General features: G+C 41.6%; 1 pseudogene; it reads left to right on the forward strand.

Moving 5' to 3' along the window:
- Nucleotides 1–9,169: 9,169 nt before the first annotated feature.
- On the forward strand, nt 9,170–9,849 carry LOC128576947 (RAD9, HUS1, RAD1-interacting nuclear orphan protein 1-like; annotated as a pseudogene).
- The last annotated feature ends 14,514 nt before the right edge of the window (nt 9,850–24,363 follow it).

Here is a 24,363-nt window from a genome sequence, read left to right on the forward strand (position 1 = left end):
AGGATACATGCAGACCCAAGGTGAAGGGATGGACATCTATAATTCAGGCAAATGGAAAATAATAAAAAGCAGGGGTTGCAATTTTATTTGCAGATACATTAGGCTCTAAAGCAACAAAAGTAAGCAAAGACAATGATGGTCATTTCATATTTGTTAAGGGAAACACTCAACATGATGAGACAAAAATGAATACATTTATGTGTCCAACCAAAATGCTCCTCAATTTATAAACAAGACCCTAACAGACATGAACAATTTCATATCTTCCAGCACCATAATAGTCGGAGATTTTAACACCCCTTTGGCAGTGTTGGATAGATCTTCCAAGAAGAAACTAAGCAAAGAAACTTTGGACTCAAACTTCATTATACAACAATTGAATTTAATAGACATCTACAGAACATTTCATCCTAACAAAACTGAATACACATTCTTCCCATTAGCCAATGGAACATCCTCCAAAACTGATCACATCTTAGGTCACAAGACTAACTTCTGCAAATTTAAAACAATAGAAATTATTCTGTGTATTTTCTAAGATTAAAAGTTAGAATAAAAGTTGAACTCACCAATAACAGGAATCTGCATACTCATACAAAGACATGGAAATGAAATAACTTTATGATGAAAGATAGCTGGATCAAAGATGAGATTAAGAAGGAAATTACCAAGTTTTTGGAACAGATTAATAATGAATACATTAATTATCAGAACATGTGGGATACTGCAAAGGCAGTCCTAAGAGGGAAATTTATAGCACTGCAAGCCTTCCTTAAGAGAATGGAAAAAGAGGAACTCAACAACTTCATGGTACATCTCAAGCAACTGGAAAAGGAAGAACACTCCAACCCCAAACCCAGCAGAAGAAAAGAAATAACCAAAATTAGTGCTGAATTAAATGAAATTGAAAACAAAAGAATTATTCAAAACATCAATGAATCAAAAAGTTGGTTTTTTGAAAAGTTTAACAAAATTGATAAACCCTTGGTTAGCCTAACCAGAAATATAAAATTAAAATCCCTAATTTCATCAATCAGAAATGACAAAGGTGAAATAACAACAGACACCTCAGAAATTCAAAAAATTCTTAATGAATACTACAAAAAATCTCTATTCTCAGAAATACAAAAACCTGAAAGAAATTGACCAATACTTGGAAGCATGCCACCTTCCTAGCCTTACCCAGAAAGAACTAGAAATGTTGAACAGACCTATATCAAGTACTGAAATAGCATCAACTATACAAAATCTCCCAAGAAAGAAGACTCTGGAACCAGATGGCTTCACATCGGAATTCTATCAAACCTTTAAAGAGGAACTAGTACCTATATTATGTAACCTTTTCCAAACCATAGAAAAAGGAGGACTACTTCCCAACACATTCTATGAAGCAAATATCACCCCAATCTCCAAACCAGGAAAAAACCCAACAAGAAAAAAAAAATTATAGACCAGTATCCTTAATGAATATAGATGCAAAAATATTCAATAAGATTCCAGCAAACAGAATCCAGCATCACATTAAACAAATTATATACCATGACCAAATTGGTTTTATCCCATGGTCTCGAGGATGGTTCAATATATGTATATCTAAAAATATAATACATCACATAAACAAAATAAAAACAAAGACCACATGATTCTTTCAATCAATGCAGAAAAAGCTTTAGACAATATCCAGCATCCTTTCATGATCAGAACACTTAAAAAAATAGGTATAGAAGGGACATTTCTTAAACTGATAGAGGCCATCTACAGCAAACCTAGAGCCAATATCATATTGAATGGAGTTAAATTGAAATCATTTCTACTCAGATCAGGAACCGGGCAAGGTTGCCCATTGTCTCCACTGCTTTTTAACATTGTAATGGAAGTCTTAGCCATTGAAATAGGCAAGATAAGGTCATCAAGATTATGCATATAGGGTCAGAGGAGATCAAACTTTTGCTCTTTGCAGATGATATGATTGTATGTCTGGAAAACCCCAGTGATTCAAATACAAAACTCTTAGAAGTGATCAAGGAATACAGCAGCATCTCAGGTTACAAAATCAATACTCACAAATCTGTAGCCTTTATATGTACCAACAATAGGTAAGCTGAAAAAACAGTCAAGGACTCTATTCCTTTTACAGTAGTGCCAAAGAGGATGAAATATTTGGCAGTTTACCTAAGAAAGGACATGAAAGATCTCTATAAAGCAAACTATGAAATTCTGAGAAAAGAAATAGCTGAAGATGTCAACAAATGGAAAAACATACCATGCTCACGGCTGGGAAGAATCAACATTGTTAAACTGTCCATACTACCCAAAGCAATGTACAGTTATAATGCAATCCCATTAAACCACCACTGTCATAATTTTTTTTTTTTTTGTGGTTTTTGGCCAGGGCTGGGTTTGAACCCGCCACCTCCGGCATATGGGACTGGCGCCCTACTCCTTGAGCCACAGGCGCTGCCCACCACTGTCATACTTTAAAGACCTCGAAAAAATAATACTTTGTGTTATATAGAATCAGAAAAAAACCTCGAATAACCAAGACATTACTCAGAAATAAAAACAAAGCAGGAGGAATCACGCTACCAGACTTAAATCAGTAGTGATCAAAACAGCACAGTACTGGCAAAAAAACAAAGAGGTAGATGTCTGGAACAGAATAGAGAACCAAGAGATGAACCCAGCTGCTTACCATTAATTGATCATTGATAAGCCAATCAAGAACATTCAGTGGGGAAAAGACTCCCTATTTAACAAATGGGGTGGGTGAACTGGCTGGTGACCTGTAGAAGACTCAAACTGGACCCATACCTTTCACCATTAACAAAGATAGACTCTCACTGGATAAAAGATTTAAACTTAAGACATAAAACTATAAAAATACTAGAAGAAAGTGCAGGGAAAACCCTTGAAGAAATCGGCCTGGGAGAATGTTTTTTTTTTTTTTTTTCTTTGTAGAGACAGAGTCTCACTTTATGGCTCTCGGTAGAGTGCCGTGGCCTCACACAGCTCACAGCAACCTCCAACTCCTGGGCTTAAGCCATTCTCTTGCCCCAGCCTCCCGAGTAGCTGGGACTACAGGTGCCCGCCACAACGCCCAGCTATTTTTTGGTTGCAGTTTGGCTGGGGCTGGGTTTGAACCCGCCACCCTCGGTATATGGGGCCGGCACCTTACCGACTGAGCCACAGGTGCCACCCTGGGAGAATGTTTTATGAGGAGGATCCCCTGGGCAATTGAACCAACACCAAAAATACATTACTGGGATCTGATCAAGCTAAAAGCTTCTGCACAGCCAAAAACACAGTATATAAAGCAAGCATACAAGCCCCAGAATGGGAGAAGATATTTGCAGGTTTGCAAACCATATTTGACAAAGGTTTAATAACTAGAATCCACAGAGAACTCAAACGTATTAGCAAGAAAAGAACAAGTGATCCCATCTCAGTGTGGGCAAGGGAGTCGAATAAAAACTTCTCTGACGAAGACTAGTGCACGGCTTACAGACACATGAAAAAATGCTCATCATCCTTAAATCATCAGAGAAATGCAAATCAAAACTACTTTGAGATATCATCTAACTTCAGTAAGATTAGCCCACATCACAAAATCCCCAAACCAGAGATGTTGGCATGGATGTGGAGAAAAGGGAACACTTCTTCACTGCTGGTGGGAATTCAAATTAATATGTTCCTTTTGGAAAGATGTTTGGAGATCACTTAGGGATCTAAAAATAGACCTGCCATTGTATCCTGCAATTCCTCTACTAGGTTTATATCCAGAAGACCCAAAATCACTTTATAACAAAGATATTTGCACCAGAATGTTTATTTTTGCAGCCCAATTCATAATTTCTAAGTCATGGAAAAAGCCCAAGTGCCCATCGGCCCATGAATGGATTAATAAATTGTGGCATATGTACACCATGGAATATTAGGGAACCTTAATAAAAGATTGAGACTTTACCTCTTTTATGTTTCCATGGATGAAGCTGTAACATATTCTTCTTAGCAAAGTATCTCAAGAATGAAATAAAAAGTATCCAATGTACTCAGCCCTACTATGAAACCAATTTATAAGCACCCATATTTCCATATGAAGGCTATAACCCAACTATAGCCCAAGATGAAGGGGGAAGAGAAGGGGGAGGTGAGAGGGGAGGATGGGTAGGGGAAGGGTAATTGGTGACACCACACCTATGGTGCATTTTACAAGGTTACATGTTATATCTACTAAGTGTAGAATATAAACGTTTTAATACAATAACTAAGAAAATGGGGTGAAGGCTATGTTAACCAGTTTAATGAAAGTATTTCAAATTGTATATAAACCCAGCACATTGTACCCCATAATTGCATAAAAGTACACATCTATGATTTAATAAAACAAAGAATGTTGCTTATAATAAAATTCCTTTTACTCATCCAGTTACTTCTCCTCAGCCTTGGAAAACGGAAACATTCTCACCCTCTTTCCTCTCTGATTTGCAACACTGTTAATATAAGCAATCTTGTTTAGGTACTATATAAATAAAGTTGTTCACACAGTTCAGTGCTGTTTGCAGTCATTCCCTATGTCAGATTCCCTATCCCATCTCTTTGTCTTTTGTGTAATCTGTGTCGCTTATGTGACTTATTTTCCCAACTCCCCACCATTATCACTCTGGTTAGTTTACTTTTCTCTCTGGTTCACAAAACCACAGTTTATTAATCCATTCATGAGTTGATGGGCAGTTGGGTTGATTCCATGTCTTGTGATTGTGAATTGAGCTGCGATGAACACTCTTGTGCAGATGAGTGTGTGATAAAATGATTTATTTTCTTCTGGGTAGATATGTAGTGATGGAATTGCAGGAAAAAATGGAAAGTTTACTTTTAGTTTTTTCCACTTTGAACTAGAACCGATATGGATGTGCACTGCTATTCAACAGAGTGCTGGACACTAGCTAATGCATTCAGGCAAGAGAAGGATATCAGTGGTATTCAGATGGGTACAGAGGAGGTCAAACTTTCCTTCCTTGCTGATGATATGATCTTATACTTAGACAACCCCCAAGAATTGCTTGAGCCACCACACTGTCCATCACCCTTCTCACTATCTGCAATCTCCAGATGATCACAGATATGCTGTCTGTTGCTATAAATCAGTTTGCATGCTCTAGAGCTTTATATAGGTGGAATCATACAGTATGTACCTTTTGCCTTCCAGATTCTTTTATTAAGCATAATTATTTTGAGATTTTCCATGTTGTTCAGTGTAGATGTGTTTTTTTTTTTGTTTGTTTGGTTTTGTTTGTTGCTTCTTTTTATTGCTGAGTAGTATACACCAGAATTGCTTTTCCAGTCACCCAAATGATGGATATTTTAGTTCTTGAGGGTGTGGGCAATCACAAGTAAGGCTCTTACAGAAATTCATGTGCAAGTCTTTGGGAAGACATCTGCTTTCCTTTCCCTTGGAGTGGATTGGCCAGAAAGCATGGTAGGTGCGAGTTTAGCTTTTTAAGAACCGAGAAACTGTGCTACCAGGTTGTTAAACCATTTTATTTTTCCCATTCAACCAATAATTATTAAGGTTCCACATGTCCACAGGTACTGTTCTAGATGCCAATGATATAGCAAGAATCAAAGCAGCCAATTACGCAAGCCCTAATTCAAGAAAGTTGGAGAGTGTTCCAAGTTTGTCTCAAGGGAGCAGTCTGTGAGGTGGAGTTCAGTAGGTTGGATGTTTACTAGGGAGTTCCCTGGGGTTGACATCTGTGAAAGGAGAAGAAGATAGTGGCATGGCGGGGTGGCACCTGTGGCTCAGTGAGTAGGGCACTGGCCCCATATACCGAGGGTGACAGGTTCAAACCCGGCCGAACTGCAACAAAAAATAGTCGGGCGGTGTGGTGGGTGCCTGCAGTCCCAGCTACTTGGGAGGCTGAGATAAGAGAATTGTCTAAGCCCAAGAGCTGGATGTTGCTGTGAGCTGTGATGCCACGGCACTCTACCAAGGGTGATAAAGTGAGACTCTGTCTCTAAAATAAATAAATAAATAAACAGCCAGGCATTATGGCAAGAAGCTGTAGTCCCAGCTACCCATGAGACTGAGGCAAGAGAATCACTTGAGCCCAAGAGTTTGAGGTTGCTGTGAGCTATGACCCTACGGCACTCTACCCAGGGTGACAAAGTAAGACTATCTCAACAAAAAAAGAAGGAAGAAAGAAAGAAAAAAAGAAAGAAGGAAGGAAGGAAGGAAGGAAGGAAGGAAGGAAGGAAGGAAGGAAGGAAGGAAGGAAGGAAGGAAGGAAGGAAGGAAGGAAAGAAAGAAAGAAAGAAAGAAAGAAAGAAAGAAAGAAAGAAAGAAAGAAAGAAAGAAAGAAAGAAAGAAAGAGGGATGGCACTGAAGGAAAAGTCAGTCCGCAAATGCAGACCTAGTGACAGCTTTCAGCAGCACCACGGGGAGTTGTGGACCTAAAAAAAGTGCTCAAAGAAAGTTGTCCAGCATTGGGACAAAACGGGTGGGCACCTGTCACCATCGGTCACCTGATTCAGGACACTAAAAGGAGGGCATGGCCTTGGGCAAGGAATCTCTCTGCAGCAAAAGTTATCTCTGAAAATAGTGACAGCCGAAGGCTACCTTCTGATATCTTTGACAGCAGGTGGGGCAACAAGTCCTCCCTTGACTGGGGATCCAGTAAGCATGTCCCTGTGTCTATCACCATCTACCATGTGCACTGTCTGGGTCCTCTTGTATACATGCATTGAAGAGTAGCTTCTCCAGGATCCACTAGGCCTGTGTTACAGAGAGAAAACTGAGAAGAAGATGATTACTAGAAAAATTCTAGCCTGGACTAGACTTCTGTAGCTAGTCTTGTAGCCAAAGAAGTACCCAACTGCTTCTTTCACCTTTTAGTCTAGATTCATTGCACCTTGGACCTCTAAGTATGGTGATCTTAATGGATTACAGGTGACATTATCTGTACCCTCATCCCTTGGCCGCCTTACCTTCCCTGGCTTGGGTTGCTCCCTTGTACTTTACTGAAAATCCTGGCCAGGGGAGTACTAGAAGCACTCAACAGATCACTCTGTTTCCGAACATATTTTTCCCTGATTCTTATATGTAATAGCATCCTTGCTTCTCCCGATGGCCAGACTCAACTACCTTGGACAGAATGGTGACTCTTCTCTGTGTCAGGCACAGAGAAGATAATAAGCACTCAGGTGGAATCTGTAGCTTTTAATTCAATGAGACTCTTGTGCTGTTCTCAATAAAAATGATGCTTCTTTGGAGACCAGAGAGTCTAATCCTGCAGAAACCATTGTTCTTGGGTACAGGTCCACACATTTCCTCAGCTGGGTCAAATGGAGTGCTGGGGAAGCTGGGTCATGCCAACTCACACCAGGAGGTGACCTGATTTTGTTCATGGTGAGGACATAGAGCCATCCAAAACTCCGTTACTCAATATGTGCACTGACTGAATACTAGAGGATGATTCCCAATGCTACAAAAATTTTGCCTCCAAACAGGACTTTAGCTGGGCCTTCACCAGTCTGCTCCAATGCTCCATTAGGCAGGTGGCTTCTGGGTGAGGCAGAATCTCATACAACCATTGAATCCCACATTCATAGGCTTACTGCCACATGCCATTGCTGTAAATTCAGTCTCCATGTCTGCTAGGAAACTTTGTGGAAATACAATGACAGTGGGTCAAGCACTCTGTAAGATCTTAGATAAAGGTGATGGCTGAAGCCCTGAAGACAAGGAAAGATGTGGAAAATGTTTCTATTTCTCTCAAAAGAATCATCAGCCACTCCACAGGGAGGACTCTGAATCTGTTCAATGTACTCCCATATACAGTGCACAATAATGGTTTCTGTCACTGCAAGTTTGAACTGGACATTGAACAGTAACATAACTAGATCTGTTCATGGGCTCATCCTGCTAGACCCAGGTATATTCTCTGTCCCTGCCATTTTGTGTATGTTCTCTTTATGGCAGAAATAAGGCAGCATTTAAGAGAGGCTAGGTGACATCAGCTGACAGAGTCCTTCTGTCCACTTGGTAGTTCAGTGCCTCTGGTATAGTGGATAGTCTCTGTTGGGTGTGAACTCGTGAAATAAAAACCTTCACACTGAATGCTCACTCTCATACTTCTAACCGCTCATGTCTTCCAGTCCTCTTGTCCCTGGGCCTCCAATTCTTCTCATTATAGGCTCTGAGTCAAACTTCCAGCAATTTCTCTTTCCATACTAATTGTACCACCTGGAGTCCTCCCACTGAAGAGAGAATTTGCTTGGCACTGTCCTTAAAGACCACTGCTATGTGCAGCTGTAATGGAGTTATATCCACATTTGAAAAAAGAACAGAAGGAAACAAAGAAAATAGAAGGAGAAAAGAAAGTTAGGGCTGGGCATGGTGGCTTAAGCCTGTAATCCTAGCACTCTGGGAGGCAGAGGCGGGTGGATTGCCTGAGTTCACAGGTTCGAGACCTGCCTAAACAAGTTTGAGACCTCATCTCTAAAAATAGCTGGGCATTGTGGCAGGCCCCTGTCATCCCAGGTACTGGGGAGGCTGAGGCAAGAGAAGTCCTTGAGTCCAGGAGTTTAAGGTTGCTGTGAGCTCTGACACTATGGCAATCTACTGAGGATGACAAACTGACACTCTGTGAGAGAGAGAGAGAGAAGAAGAAGAAGAGGAGGAGGAGGAGGAGGAAGAAGAAAGTTAGGACAGAAATTAATGTAGTATTCAAAAAAATAAAGTAGAGAAAATCAACAAAATCCTCCAAAGCAAATGCTGGTATCCGAAAAGACTGAATAAGGAACCAATATCTGAATCTCTGGCAATATTGGGAAGGAAGCGGGGGAGAGAGAACACAAATGCTACAAATCAGAAAGTGGAATGCGTTTAGTGATAAAACAATAGAGAAGAGAATACCAAAAAGAAGTTCGCAGCAGTATAAATGAGTTCTCATTCAGAAGGCAGTTCTTGTAAAAGGCAAACATAACTGGCCTGTACTGACTATAGAAGAAATAGAAAACTTGACTAGACTTATACTCTGTAAAGACATTAAGTCTGGAGGAGCGGCGGCCTGGGCCTTGTCGGGCGGGCATGGGTTAAATTGGAGCCTATTTCCCAGCCAGAAGCCAAACAACACCGTGTAGTTGCTAGCTGCTCTTCATTCACTTATTGATGCCTCCCAGAAAAGAACACCCACGACGTTCCCAGAAAGCTCAGCTGCTACTCCAGCAACAACCACTGGAGGGCCCCAAACACCGCTATGGATCGCCACAGCTTCTCATCACTCACACTCGACAGATTTCGCCTGAGTTTGACACGACAGCAGAAAGCTGGTTCCTAGCCCACAGGAAACGTCATCACTGAGACCCGGCAAGACGTTTAAGTCGAAATGCTGGCACCTCCAAATTTGCACATTCAACTTTTGAGAGTCTACAATCTTCTTGCATTTCAGAGACATTAGAGATCCCCTTAATCAAGGAGTGCCCCACTCAACAAAAAAAGGACACAATTCCAGAAGACCCTGAGTTCCAATGCTCACTCCCCAAAGCTCTGGGGACCTGTCAGTACATGCTCTTCCGAGTTCACCTTATGTGTTCATTCCACCTGACATCCAGACCCCTGAGTCATCTTTTGTGAAGGAAGAATCTGTTCCTCAAGATCAGAAGGAAAACAGACTTCCAAACTGCTCCCGTCACACTAATATTCCCAGCAGCCCAGAGCTTGGGCTTGTTTTGGTTAAAGATACCCACCCCAACAAATATGGGGTAAAGGTCACATGGAGAAGACGACAGTACCCTCTTGCTTACCTCAGGCGGGGAGGAAAGCTGAGCAGAAAAGCCAGTTGCTTGTGAAAACCTGACGCCCTCTCTTATCAACACTCTCAAGAAATTGCTGATTTTCACAGAGTTGCTAAAGCCACGTTTCTAACTCACGAGAGTCTATCAGTAGAATAAAATAGAAATAACACCAACAGAAAAAAAAAATATTTTAAGTAGGGCGGCGCCTGTGGCTCAAAGGAGGTGGTGGGTTCAAACCCAGCCCGGGCCAAAAACTGCAAAAAAAAAAAAAAAAAAAAAAAATTAAGTAAAACCCTGGAGGCATAAGGGAATTCAATCCCCGCATTTGCTTTTTAAGATACCTTGTATCATGAACTGTTTACTTCATATTTTTCTTGCATTAATTGTTTAAAGTACATGTAAATTAACGGTTGCAGAAAACAAAAAGAAATTATGTCTGCAGCTTTAAAAAGTTATAACATTGACTTAAAACGTAGAAAAGCAAATTATTAATATTCTCAAATTTTGAAAAAGGAATTAACAAAATGCAAAAAATGTAAAAAAAATAAAATCGGGAGTAGAAATATTTAATCACTAGGAATTGGCTTAAGTTATCCTGTTATGTATATAAAGCATTTTCTCAAAACAAAATATTACCTTAAAGAAAGCACCAGGAACAAGAGGAAACTTCTAATAAACATTCAAGGAAGAGATATTTCCATGCTCATACAAACTTTACCGGAGACCACGGTAAAAGCATGCACTCCCAAATTCATTTCATGAGGATAATCTTGATTCCAAAATGAGACGAATATGATAAGAGAAATCAATATTATAGTTCAAGTTAACCATGAACATTGATAAAAATCCTAAATTAAATATTGCATACTTAATCAAATGATTCATGGAAATGACAATAAACCAGAACAAGTAGGTAAAAATTTAACAGTAAACCAGAACAGGAGGTAGAAATTCCTTAGTGTTAGAAAAAGTGTTAATGTTAATGTAAATCACCACATTAACGGAGAGAAACAAGGTTGTTACCATTTTAATAGAAAGGGTAAAGTCATTTACTAAAGCCCAGTACCTGTTCATGTAACAACAACAAAAAAAAAACCTCACACAAACTGAACACAATTCTTAGCAAACTAGGAGTAGAAGAGACTGAAAAGGTGTGTCTACAAAATAATCTGCAGCATTCTACATCAGCAGTGGTCACCCTAGAAAAATAAAGTACAGGACAAGACTACTCAGTGTTGTCAACAGTGGAGTTTCTAGCCAGCACGGTAAATTAAAGTTCTAAAAGGTACAATGATTAGAATCAAAAAACCATAACTATCATATCTATATAGATAATATACGAGTTTGCTGTATAGGAAAACATGAGATTGTCTACGACTCTTTTTTTTTTTTTCCTTAGACTAATATGAGGGTACAAATGATTAGGTTACATTAGGTGAGAGCTTACCCATTCCTCTCTGTCCTCCCCTTTCCTTTATCCCTCATCCTCCCTCCCCCACTTGAATTAAATTATGTTTTCCTCTCCTGTGGGTGTGTATTTGCTTTTCTGTTGGTTTCAGATTAGTATTGAGTACACGGGATACTTTTCCATTCCTGTGGTACTTTACCAAGAAGAATGTGCTTCAGCTCCATCCAGGTTAATATGAAACATCGACAGTTTCCATCTTTTTTTGTGGATGAAGAGTATCCCATGGTATACATACACCACAGTTTATCAATTCATTCATGTGTTGATGGGCACCTTGGGTTGTTTCCACATGTTGGCAACTGTGAATTGAGCTGAAATAAACCTTCTATTGCAAATGTCCTCATGATAAAATTATTACTTTTTTTCTTCTGGGTAGATACCCGGTAATGGAACTGCAGGATCAAATGGGAAGTCTATATTTAGCTCTCTGAGGATTCTCCATACTTCTTTGCACAGAGGCTGCATTGGTTTGCAATCACACCAGCAGTGTGAAAGTTGTTCCTTTTTCTCCACATTCATGCCAGCACCTGCAGCTTTGGGATTTTGTGATATGAACTATTCTTACTGGGGTTAGGGGATACCTCAGGGTGGTTTTGATTTTCATTGATCTGACGATTAGGAATGATGAGCATGTTCTCATGTGCCTGTCGGCCATTCATCTGTCACCTTCACAGAAGTTTCTGTTCAACTCTTGCCCACTTATAAATGGGACTATTTGCTCTTTTCTTGTGGATTAATTTGAGTTATTTATAGATTGAAGTTATCAGTCCTTTTTCAGATTCATAGCATGCAAATATCTTCTCCCATTCTGAAGGCTGTCCCTGTGCTTTGGTTGTTGTACCCTTGGCCATGCAAAAGGTTTTAGCTTGATTATGTCCCATTTTTATTTTTGGTGTTCTTGCAATTGCCCAGGGGGTCTTCTTCATAAATTCTTTTCCCAGGTCAATAGTGTCAAGAGTTTTTCCACATTTTCTTCTGGAATTTTTATTGTTTCATGTCTTAAATTTAAATCTTTTATCCAGTGAGACTCAATTTTTGTCAGTGGTGAGAGGTGAGGGTCCAGTATCCGTCTTCTACACCACATAGCTAACCACTTCTCCCAGCATCGTTATTTGTTGTTGTTGTTGTTTGTTTGTTTGTTTTAGTGACAGAGTCTCACTTTGTTGCCCTTGGTAGAGTGCCATGGCGTCACAGCACACAGCAACCTCCAGCTCTTGGGATTAGGCGATTCTCTTGCCTCAGCCTCCCGAGTAGCTGGGACTATAGGCGCCTGCCACAAGGCCTGCCTATTTTATTTTTGTTGTTGTTGCGGTTTGGCCTGGGCTGGGTTCGAGTCCACCACCCTTGGTATTCGGGGCCCAGCGCCCTACTCACTGAGCCACAGGCGTCGCCCCACCTAGCACCATTTATTAAACAGGGATTCTTTTCCCCAGTGTATGCTTCTGTTGGTTTATCAAAGATCAGATGGGGATATGTGGCTAGATTCATCTCTAAGTTCTCTATTCTGTTCCATAGATCTATACCTCTATTTTTGTGTCAGTACCATGCTGTTTTGGTCACTGTAGTCTCATAGTAGTATACCCTGAAGTCTGGTAACATGATGCCTCCAGGTTTAATTTTATTTCTTAGAATTGTGTTGGCTATTTGCAGATTTTCTGGTTTCCTATGACATGAGGTACTATTTTTTTTCTGGTTCTTCAAGGCATGACATTGGTGTTTTGATGAGGATTACATTAAATCTGTAGATCACTTTGGATAGTATGGATATTTTAACCACGTTGATTCTTCCCAGCCATGAGCATGATATGTTCCTCCATTTCTTACTGTCTTTTCCTACTTCTTTTTTCAGTGTTCTTTTCACAGAGACCCTTTGTGTCCTTTATTAGGTGTATTCCCATTTCTTTGAAGCTACTGTGAAGGGTATTGTGTCCTTGATTCGCTTCTCAGCTTGACTGTTGTTGGCATATGTGATGGCTACTGATCTGTGGACATTGATTTTGTATCCCCGAGAGGTTACTGTATTTTTTGATCACTTCAAGGAGCCTTGTGGCTGAGACCCTGGGGTTTTCAAGTATAAATCATGTCATCCACAAAGAGTAGGAGTTTGACCTCCTGTGTCCTCATTTGAATACCCCGAGTACAAACTCTTAGCACTAATGGCAGCTCAGCAAAAATCAATTGTATTCCCATATACCAGCACCAACCATTTGGAGTAAGAAACAATTTTAGGATGAGTACCAAGTGTAACTGCAAGAAAAATAATCAGGTTCATACAAATGAACTAACAAAGGTGCGCAAGATTTCAATTAAGAAAATGATGAAATGTTATTGACAACTAGCCCTCAGTAAAACAGATATAAAAACATGCTCATGGAAGAATCTCTGTGTTAAAGATGACTGTTCTTTCCACTTAACCGTTCTCTCCAATGTGATCCTGATCAAATCATCTACCACTGGTTTTTGTGGAACAATAAAAGCTTCCACTAAAATGCATATTGAGGGACACAGGGCCCTTTAGAATATCCAAGACAATTTAGATGAAAGTGAATGGAAAGGGAAGGGACATGGCTTACCAGATATGTGCATATCAAGTTCTATTGATTAAGCTGTAACAATTAAGACATTTCACTTGTATGACAACTAGGCCAACAGAATTAATAGACCAGAGATCCCATTACATATGAGACACCTTTTTTGTTGAGAGAGAGAGACTCTTACTTTATCACCGTCGGTAGAGTGCCGTGAAGTCATAGTTCACAGCAACCTCAAACTCTTGGGCTCAAGTAATCCTTTTGCTTCAGCCTCCAAGGTAGCTGGGACTACAAGTGCCCACAACAGTGCCTGGCTATTTTTTAGAGACAGTCTCACTCTTTATCAGGCTGGTCTAGAACTCATGAGCTCAAGAAATCCACCTGCTTGGCTTCCCAGAGTGCTGGGATTACAGGCGTGGGACAACGCACCTGGCCCACATATGTGATAACTTGATAGGAGAGAGTCCCCATTAAATGGAAAAAGATAGGGTGTTCACTACATGCTGCTGGAGCCACTGGTCATAAACATTTCCTAGAGGGGAGATTGCTACCTCACAATATACACAAATATAAATTCCAGACATTTAAAAAACCTAGGTGGAAAAAAAGAGCCTATGAAATGTTGGAATAATTATGAGAGACAATCGTTTTATGTCTTCAGAGAAGAAAAGTCTTTCCTGCAAAAGTAACCACAATCTATGAACATAAGATATCTTCCCACTTATTTATGTCTTCTTGAATTTCTTTAGCAATGTTTTGTCATTTTCAGAGTACAAATCTTTCCCCTCCTTGGTTGACTTTATTCCTAAGTGCTTTATTCTCTTTAGTGCGGCCATAAGAGCAATTATATTCTTAATTGTCTTTGGATTTGGTTCATTGTTGATGTGCCGAAATGCAACTGATGATCACATGTTGATTTTCTATCCTGAAACTTTAACAGATTCATTTATTAGCTCTAACAATTTTTTTTTTCCCTAAAGCTCAACAGTTTTCTGTATGTAAGATCATGTCATCTGTGAAAGGTGATAATTTTACTTCCTGTTTTCCACCTTGGATGCCTTTTATTCATTAACCTTGCCTAGTTACTGTCTAGAGGTTCCAATAGTTTGCTGAGTTACAAGTGGCAAAAACAGCCATCCTTGTCCTGTACTCGATCTTAGGGGAAAAGCTTTCAGTCTTACCCATAGAGTATAATGTCAACAATGGGTACTTCTCTATATTATGTTGAGAAAGTTTCCTACTCTTCCCAGTTTGTTGAGTGCTTTTAACATGAAAGTACACTGAATTTTGTTAGATGCTCTTTCTGCATCAATTGACGTGGTGACATGGTCTTTTATTATCATTCCGTTAATATGGTGCCTCAAATAACTTTCATGTGTTGAATCATCCTTGCTTTCCGGGAGTCATTCCCACTTGGTCATGGTGTGTCATCCTTTCAATATACTCTTGCTAGCATTTCGTCTTGGATTCTTAGCATTGATATTCATAAGGCATATTGCTGTGTAGTTTTCTTGTGGATTTGTCACACTTTGGTATCATGATAATGTTGGCTTCACAGAATGGGTTAGGAAGTGGTTGGTCTCTTTCAGAAGTTTTGGAAGAGATTGAGAATGAATGGTGTTGATTCCTCTTTAAATGTTTGGTAGAATTTGCCAGTGAAGTTATCTGGGCCAACACTTTACTTTGTTGGAAGGTTTTTGATTACTGAGTCAATTCTCTCACTAATTATAGGTCTTTTTAAATTTTCTATTTCCTCATGATTGAGTCTTGGAAAGTTGAGTGTTTCTAAGAGTTTGACCATGACATCTAGGTTTTTCCCATTTGGGGGCATCTTTCTGCATCTCTTGTCATCTTCTTTTACTTTTGTAAAATCAATATAATTCCTCCACTTTCATTTCATATTTTAGTAATTTAAGTCCTCTCTTTTTTAGTCTGGTGTTAGTGAGTCGAACTAAATGTTTGTTGGTTTCCAACATTTGTGCTTTTGATTTCTTTTTTTTATTTTTTTATTTTTTATTAAATCATAGCTGTGTACATTGATATGATCATGGGGCATCATTCACTAGCTTTACAGACCGTTTACCATGTGCTTTTGATTTCTCTTTGCTATTTTCTACTTTATCTATCTCCACTCTTATCTCTGTTATTTACTTACCTCTGATGGCTGTGGGTTAAATTTGTATTTCTTTTTATAATGCTTTCACATGTAAAGTTAGGTTATTGATATGTGATCTTTCTTCTTTATTAATGTAGGTGTTCTCAGACATAAATTTCCTTTTTAGGACTTCTCTGGCTGCCTTCCATATGTTCTGATGTTTTCACTTACATTTGTGTCAAAGTATTATCTAATTTACCTGGCGATTTCTTCTTTGATCCACTTTGTCTCTGAGAGCATATTTTCTGAGAGCGTATTTGTGAGTTTTCTAGTTTTCCTTCTGTTACCAGTTTGTAGTATTCTATACTGGTCAGAAAAGAATGTTTTTCTATTCATTTGCACTTTTCTTTGTGCCTTAAAATAAGAGGCCAGAGAATTATGTTTGTGAACTCATCCTAGAAAAAGGTATGCTACATACATCATTGCTGAATATCATTATGGTTACCTTTAAAGTACTTCCCTCGGGAAGCTATATAGTGATGTCAGTACCTAGTCCACCCTTCAAAGCACTTTTTCTAGGGTGAGTTCATGAACTGCTTTGTCAGGCCTCCTATGATGACAACTCTGATGGTCCTTCTGTAAAAAGAGTTCCAAAATTGCTTTGCCGGTGGCTTCATTTCTTCACATAGAATCGAGTTACTATCTAGTGTTCTTTCATTTCATCCTGAAGGTCTTTCTTTAGTATTTCTCAAGGGGAGGATCTGATAGCATCTACTTATCTCTGTAATTTTCAAATCTAAGAATGTGTTCATTTCCCTTTCACATTTGAGGAATGGTTTGGCCACATATAAAATTTCTGTGCAATGGTACATTTCAAAACTATTAAGAAAAGTGTATAATTGTCTTACCACAACAAATAAGTAAGCGAGGTGATGGATGTGTTAATCAGTTCAATGTAAGCATTCCACATTGTATATCTAATCAGTACACTGAACCCCATAAATTCATCAATGTACACAGTTTTGATTTAATCAAAACAAAAGTTAAAATTAAAAGCAATAAAAATTTTTCTCTAATGGACTTTTATTTTTCTTTTAGAACTTTGTATCAACTGTTTCTTTACTACATGTTTCTTATGAGATATTAATACAAGCTGTTAACCTTATTGAGCACCGCTTATATATAATGTCACCTATCTTGTCCCTTGCTTTTTTCAAGAGTTTCCCATTCTCTTTGGTTTTCAACAGTTTTACTGTAACCTGTCCAAGAGTAGTTGAGTTGATTCTACTTGGAGTTAGTTCATTGGACCTCTGGAATGCACAGATTAATATTTGTCACCCTATTTGGGAAATTTTTAGCCATGATTTCCTCATATATTCTTTGTGCACCTTTCCTTTAAGTTCCGGGGTTGTCATACGTAATGTCATGTGCTTGATGGAGTAACTCAGGTCTTTGAAACCCTTTTCGTTTTTCTGTGTTCTTGTTTTTTTTCTGTTCCTCTGAATGGATAATCTCAAGTGATTATCTTCAAGTTTGTTACTTCTTTCTTCAGCCTGTGCAAATCAGGTTTAGAGCCCAACTGCTGATTATGTTTATTTCTGTTACTTTGAAACTCTTCTCAGAATTTTAATTTGGTTCTTTTACAATAATTTCTATCTCTTTTCTGTTTCACTACTTTTGGCAATGCATCATTTTTTTTTTGAGACAGAGTCTCAAGCTATCAGCCTGGGTAGAGTGCTGTGGCGTCACAGCTCATAGCAACCTCCAACTCCTGGGCTTAATCAATTCTCTTGCCTCAGCCTTCTGAGTAGCTGGGACTACAGGTGCCTGCCACAACGCCCACCTATTTTTTGGTTGTAGTTGTCATTGTTTGGTATGCCTGGGCTGGATTCGAACCTGCCAGCTCTGGTGTATATGGCTGGTGCCTTTGCCGCTTGAGCTACAGGCACCACCCTGGTGAGGCATCATTACCATGCTTTTGTTCTCAAGTCATTATTTCCTTGAATATATTTAAAATATGTAGTTGAAAATCTTTGTTCCACAAGTCCAAATCTGGTTGCCTTTGTTCATGTGTTAGGATCTGTACTTGCTAGACCTTTTATAGCTTATAAAGTCTAGAGAATGGGACATTTTGAGTAATTTATTCTGATAAATTTGGAAATATAGTTATTATTCCTCTACAGGGTGGAGGAAATGGTTTCTCTCAATAATCTCCATAACACTCTGTGGTCTCATTCTCTGGGGGCTCATGACAGTCATTGAATTCACCTGGCTCCTAATGGTTAGAATGCTGTTTCCTGTTTTCTGTGACTTTAGGGTCTTGTCATCTCCATTTGTATCTTTGGACCTACATCTTGACTGTGATTTTACTGTAGTTATTGCCGATAGCAAGAGGATTTTTGGCAATACATCTTGAAGGGATTTACATGTTTACTTGAGAGAAAAATCTGATTTCCTCCAAGCAAGAAGGAATTCAGCTCATAGTAAGAAGTAGCATTGAGCATTTGAGATGGTTCATCAGATTTGGAGTAACTCATTTTTCAGAAGTTTCGTCCCAAATTATCCTATGGAGGGTCCTAAACCTGGAAAAGCCAACCTGCCTTGGTTGGCAATTTAACATTCTTTAGAGTTTTACTTCTCTGATTTCTAGTTTCAGAGTCTGGTTTTGGTTTTCCTCTGCCATCTTATTGCAGCCAAAGACAGTCCCTATATGATCACAAGGAAGCTCCATGGCTTTCACATTTGGTTTCCAATCACATAATAATTTCTCGCAACTTTCCTCATTTTTTTCCCGGAGTGTCAATTGAGCTTAGTAATAGCCATGTAATCTTAATTAATCATTGCAGACTCCACAATATTTTTCAAATACCTGAAGTACTATAACATAAGTTCCCATTCCAACTAATAACTTTAGTAATTATTTTAAGAGAGATTGTATTGCCAGGCACGGTGGCTCACTCCTGTATTCCTAGCACTCTGGAAGGCTGAGGGAGGTGGATTGCCGGAGGTCAGAATTTCGAGACCAGTCTGAGCAAGAGCAGGACCCAGTCTCTTAAAAAAAAAAAAAAAAAAAAAGCTGGGCATTGTGGCAGGAGCCTGCAGTCTCAGCTACTCCGGCGGCTGAGGCGAGAGAATGGCTTGAACCCAAGAGATTGCGATTACTATGAGCTATGACACCATGGCACTCAACCCCAGGGCTACTGAGTGAGACACTCTCTCAAAAAAAAAAAAAAAAAAAAAAAAGGAAAGAAAAAGAAAGATTTTATTTAGGAAGAACAAAGAAAGTTTAGAGCACTTCCAAAGAGAGTTTGAAGTGGGTCCCTCTCATGGAGGAGAAAAGGTGAGAGAAATGTACCGTTGTAATTATTATTCACTGTTCTCTAGCCTGCCTCAGACACTCTCTGCCCATCACCATTACTGATGAGTTTTCAAACTCAGCTGGAAGATAAGAGATCAGCTTCACAACCCCTTTTTGCCTTCTTAGATCCTGCCTGGAGGCAACTGTTGGAGTTTCTTTCTACAGGAAACAGTCTCTGTGATAGTTTTTATCGCATGGGATGTTTAACTTGGGGGCTCATATGGAGTATGAGCTACTCATACCTGTGGAGAGTAGAAGTTGAAAACAGAATTTAACAAAGGAAGAAAAGGAGCTATTCTGAGGGCTAATCATTAGGCTCAGTCAACTCCATAGGGAACTCTCTGAAGCTAAAAGTGACCCTTCAGTTTTTCCAACATTAATTTACAACATGTGAGATTTTATACTCCTGCCTCCATCGGTCAGTGAATGTGGGCCACTCTGGAAAAATGAGGTGGCTCTCTTGAGTGAAGGCATTCTTCAAGGAGGCTGATAGCTGGAGGCGGCCTGCTGACAGCACCCCCAGAAGTTACAGGAATACATCCTAAATGGGAATCTATCTGAGAGAGTTTTTACAGTAGAGTGGATTATAAGAAAATTTAAAACAGTTCAGTAAATGACTGCCCTGAAAAGGTACTTTGTTAGCCACAGTTCTCAAGAGGAGAGGATGCTGACCATGGGGAATCACAGGCTAGATCAAGAGGCAGAAGGAGACAGGACAGCTGCAGGAAGAGCATTCTTTGTGGTCTTTTATCTCTGTGGGAAGGAACAGGGAAGGCAGAGTAACCAATTCAAGATTGGCTCCTTTGAATAATTTCAGTAGCCTTGGGGCATAGGGCTGTCCCTAGTTATCTGGTTCCTGGCCTTGTCTGGTTATTAGGGCACTTGGATAGTGACCCAGAGTGTGAGAGCCCAGTAAAGGAGGAGATTGGAGACATTATGTCTGAATTGATTTGTTTGCACTTGACAAGTGCCCTCTAGGGTAAGTTGTTTACCTTCTGCAGCAATTGCCTCACCCTGGAAGGAGCAGTCTCCCCAGGGTCTGCAAGACCTCAGATGCCAAGGTATCAGAAATAGAAACTAAAAGACATACATGGTTAATACATTTTTGTGTTCCTCACAGAGGGTACGTGGAGCTGGACATGACAAAGAGGTTCTGTTCTAAATCATCTGTCTTCCTTGTGCCAAGCACAGGGCTTAGAACAGCATATGTGCTCTGGAACGACTCTACTACCTCACTGAACATCCACCATTTTGGGGGGCCTGGCCTGAGCTCTGCCCCTGAAAGACACAAGGTTATCCCCCAGGCATGGCCCAGGATTGTGGGGCAAGTGGGAGAACAAGGACAGAATCACTAGGAAGGGAGGGGAGGACAGGGGACAGCACAAAGGGCATGAAGGTTGGGAAAAGAGAGATGGAGGAAACAGAAGAAAGCACAGTCCCTGGAGAAAGAGGAAGCAATGCAGAGGAAGGGAAAAGAACAATGCTCTCCCATGGGAGGAGGGAGGAAGAGAAAGGGAAAGGGCTCCCCTGTAGCTGCCCTTTCCCTCACTTGCCCCTGGTCGGCTTTGGGTGCCAAGGCAGGAATGATATCCATGCACCTTTTGGGATGGGACCCATGGAAAGCAGGTAGGGCCTTTGTCACCTGAGTGAGCCCTTTCTGAGCTGGGCATGAGAAAGGTCTCCATGGGGGCAGGAGACCTTCCCCCAGGAGTGAAGCATCAGGCCCCAGATCAGCATGGGGTTGAGGGGCTGGGTCCTCCTCTCAGGATCACCAGATTCTCTCCTGGTGGTTGCCACCCAGCTGTGCCCATCTGAGCTGGTGCCTTGTCCAAGGAGCCACTCCCACCTCGGGATACCCAGGCCTCCTCTGAAGGACCAGGCAGGATGCTGTGAGGTCTGGGAGGAGGGAGGGGCAGTGCCCTGAGAGGCCTGCCTCCTGTCCCCTCAACCTCCTCTGCCCTCTGCCTCCCCCTCCTACTTCAGGAAGCCCTCTGCTCACTTCTGGTATCTCAATGCAGGAAACCCAGGTTTCTCCCCAAGCAGGGCCCATTTCCTGCCATTGCACCAGAGGAAAAGAGGTCACAATAGCAGCTACCCAGGGCCTCAGCCCTCAGCATGGGGCTGGAAAGCCACCATGTCATCCTGGGACAGGAGGGTGGGCTGTTGCAAAGCAAGGGAGGGAGGGCCCCTCTCAGAGAGGAAGGAAGGCCCATGTCACCAAGGAGGCAGGAAGGCCTGGGTCATCATGGGGTCTTGGACTTCTCAGTCCACGGCCCCAGCATCTGGCCGAAGTCTGGACAGCCCTGGTGCTGGTGAGAAGGGGAGCCCTGCTTCCTGGCACACACTCATTCAGGGCGTGCCGGAGGAGGCTCGTGCAGAGAGGTGGCAAACACACCCCGGAGCAGGGGAAAAGGCGGAAAGAAGGAGCCCTGTAAGCACAGCTGAGGGACACAGAGAGTGAGGAGAGGGCAGAGCCTGTGATCCTTCCAGAGGCCAAGGCTGCCTCCTCCTGCAGAAGGGCACTGTCAGGGGAAGCTTAGGCTCCTGGGGAGTTAAGGGGCCTAGGAAGGGTGACAATGGTTACCACTGACCTTATGTAGGCAGACTTGTTTGGGAAGGTGCTGCACAGGGGTTCCCTTCTAGCCACAGCTGTTGCAACTTTAGCCCTTTCACCTTGGCCCACTCACAAGCCAACTTCCACTGAGAAAGATGAGGGGGAAAACTGGAGTGGGAGTCCCAGGGAAAGACAGACATCCGGGACCCTGGACCCCTCAGTCCCTTCCTTCACCCACAGGTTACCTCTGCCTGCCTGCTGTCATCACCCCGGTTGGCACTGCCCCCCACCCTGCACCCAAATTTGATCTGGCTCCCTCCTCGCACCTCATTTTTGGAGAGTTCAGGATCTTGACATCGGGGTCCTTCTCTATAATGTCAGACAGGACATCCAGCCAGTACAGTTTGTTGTTGCACAAGTTCAAGGAATATAACTTTGGTGGAAGAAGAGTTATGACAAGGATTTTCATTCAGTGTGCTGCAGCACATAGGTGAGCCACAGAAATTTTTGAGGATCATTAATTAAATTATTTTTGCATGCAGTTCAAAGCCTTGTAAGTATATTATTTTTTAACTCTTTTCTTTTTTTTTTTTGGGACACAGTCTCACTATGTTGCCCTCAGTAGGGTGCTGTGGCATCACAGCTCACAGCAACCTCACACTCTTGGGTTTAAGTGATTCTCTTACCTCAGCCTCCCAAGTAGCTGTGAGTACAGGCGCACGCCACAACATCCGGCTGTTTTTTTGTTGCAGTTGTCATTGTTGGTTAGCTGGCCTGGGGCAGGTTCGAACCGGCCACCTTTGGTATAGGTGGCTGGTGCCGTAACCACCGTGCTATGGGTAGGTGCCAAGCCAACTCATTTTTTTTGACCAACATAATTTAAGTGTGCTGGGGAAGTTTAACTGTAGGTTCAAGTGTGTGCTGTGAGATTTAAAAAAAAGGTTGAAAAACACCCCTCTCTAGGGCCTCAGAGATAAGCCTGCCCTCCACCCCATCTCTTCCAGGCTTCTAACTGAGGCCTCACCTCAGAGAAATTTATCTCCATGATCTGCAGGGTGGCAGCCATGAATTTTCTTTTATTCACAATCATGTCCATATCACGGCCCACCAAGTCTTCGAAAAAGGGAATCTAAAGGCTGAGAGGGGTTCTCCTGGACCAGCGACCACACTGACCCTCTCCTCAAGTTGTCATCCCTGAGTGTTCCTCCCAGGAAGAACCCTCTGCCCTCACTTACCCTAGAATCACTGCTGACAGACATACCTGGGTCAAGCTGAGCTTCTGGAGGTCAAGAGCTTGCTAGCAGACATCATACCATTTGTTCATGATCAGCTACAAAGACGGATGAAGAGTGTTCTGTGGCTGTACTGATGGTTGTGACAGGGAAATTGGGGCCTAGGACAAGAGGTGAGTCTGGGAAGTGGGGATAAAATCGGCTTTGAGTCTGTCTTACCTTTAGCTGTGAAAGAAAATATTACCATGAGAATGTGACCACTTCTCACTCCCTACCATAGGAATGTGACCACCTCTCACTCCCTACCATAGGAATGTGACCTTTTGTAACTGCTCCAGGAGATAGCCCCAGGAGCTGCAGCAAATGTTTACTATTAAGCAAATATTTGACTGTTAGTCTTGTCTTAAGACAGTTGAATAATGAACCAGAGTTCTTCTTATCTGGTTAGAGCCCCAGCTGTGTCTATTCCCTCTTACTTTATTGTTAGAGCCCCTGGCATGTCTGCTATTCCCGCCTACTTTGTAGTTTTTGCCTTTATAAGCTTGTAAAAAACTGCTGTGCGGGGCTTGACTCCTCGGCTCCTAAAAGAGTTGTGGGTCAAGCCCCGGCATGCAGGAATAAAAATCCTCTTGCATTTTTGCATCAAGCGACGTCTCTTGCAGTTGATTGGGGTGGTCAGAGCTCCGGGCAGAGTGGGGGGTTCTGCCCAAAGTCTTTCATTTGGGGGCTCGCCCGGGAGATAACGACCACCCCTCACCTGCAGAGTCGACCTTGGAGGTAAGAAAGGGGTACCCTGAAAACTGTCTAGTCTGTGTCTTCAGTCCTTTTGTTTGACTTTGTGTGCGCGCTTTCTATTTCGCAGCCGTTCGGCACCTCGTGAGAGTGGCCGGACAGTGGTCGGTAGACGTGCCCGGAGGACCACAGGCTGAAACCCTGGGGGACGCCCCAGGAACTGAGGAGAACCAGGGACGCCTGGTTGTCTCCTGCTGTAAGGGCACTGGTCGAGTCTGGTTGTTCGATCAAAAATTACAGGAAACGCGCCCGTCTGATTCTGTTATAGGCTTGTGAAGGACCAAGTGTGGTAGGTGGGTCCTTGTACCTGTAATATTTTTGTTATTTCTGTTATTTGTGTTTCTGACATATCCACTGACGATGGGACAGACTGTGACAACCCCTCTGAGTTTAACTCTAGATCATTGGACTGAAGTGAAGAGAAGAGGTCGTGATCTGTCAGTAGAGGTTAAAAAAGGCCCATGGCAGACTTTCTGCTCCTCGGAGTGGCCTACTTTTAACGTCGGCTGGCCCTCAGGAGGAACCTTTGACTTATCTC

This window comes from Nycticebus coucang, chromosome X (genome assembly GCF_027406575.1).
Source record: "Nycticebus coucang isolate mNycCou1 chromosome X, mNycCou1.pri, whole genome shotgun sequence".
NCBI lineage: Eukaryota > Metazoa > Chordata > Mammalia > Primates > Lorisidae > Nycticebus > Nycticebus coucang.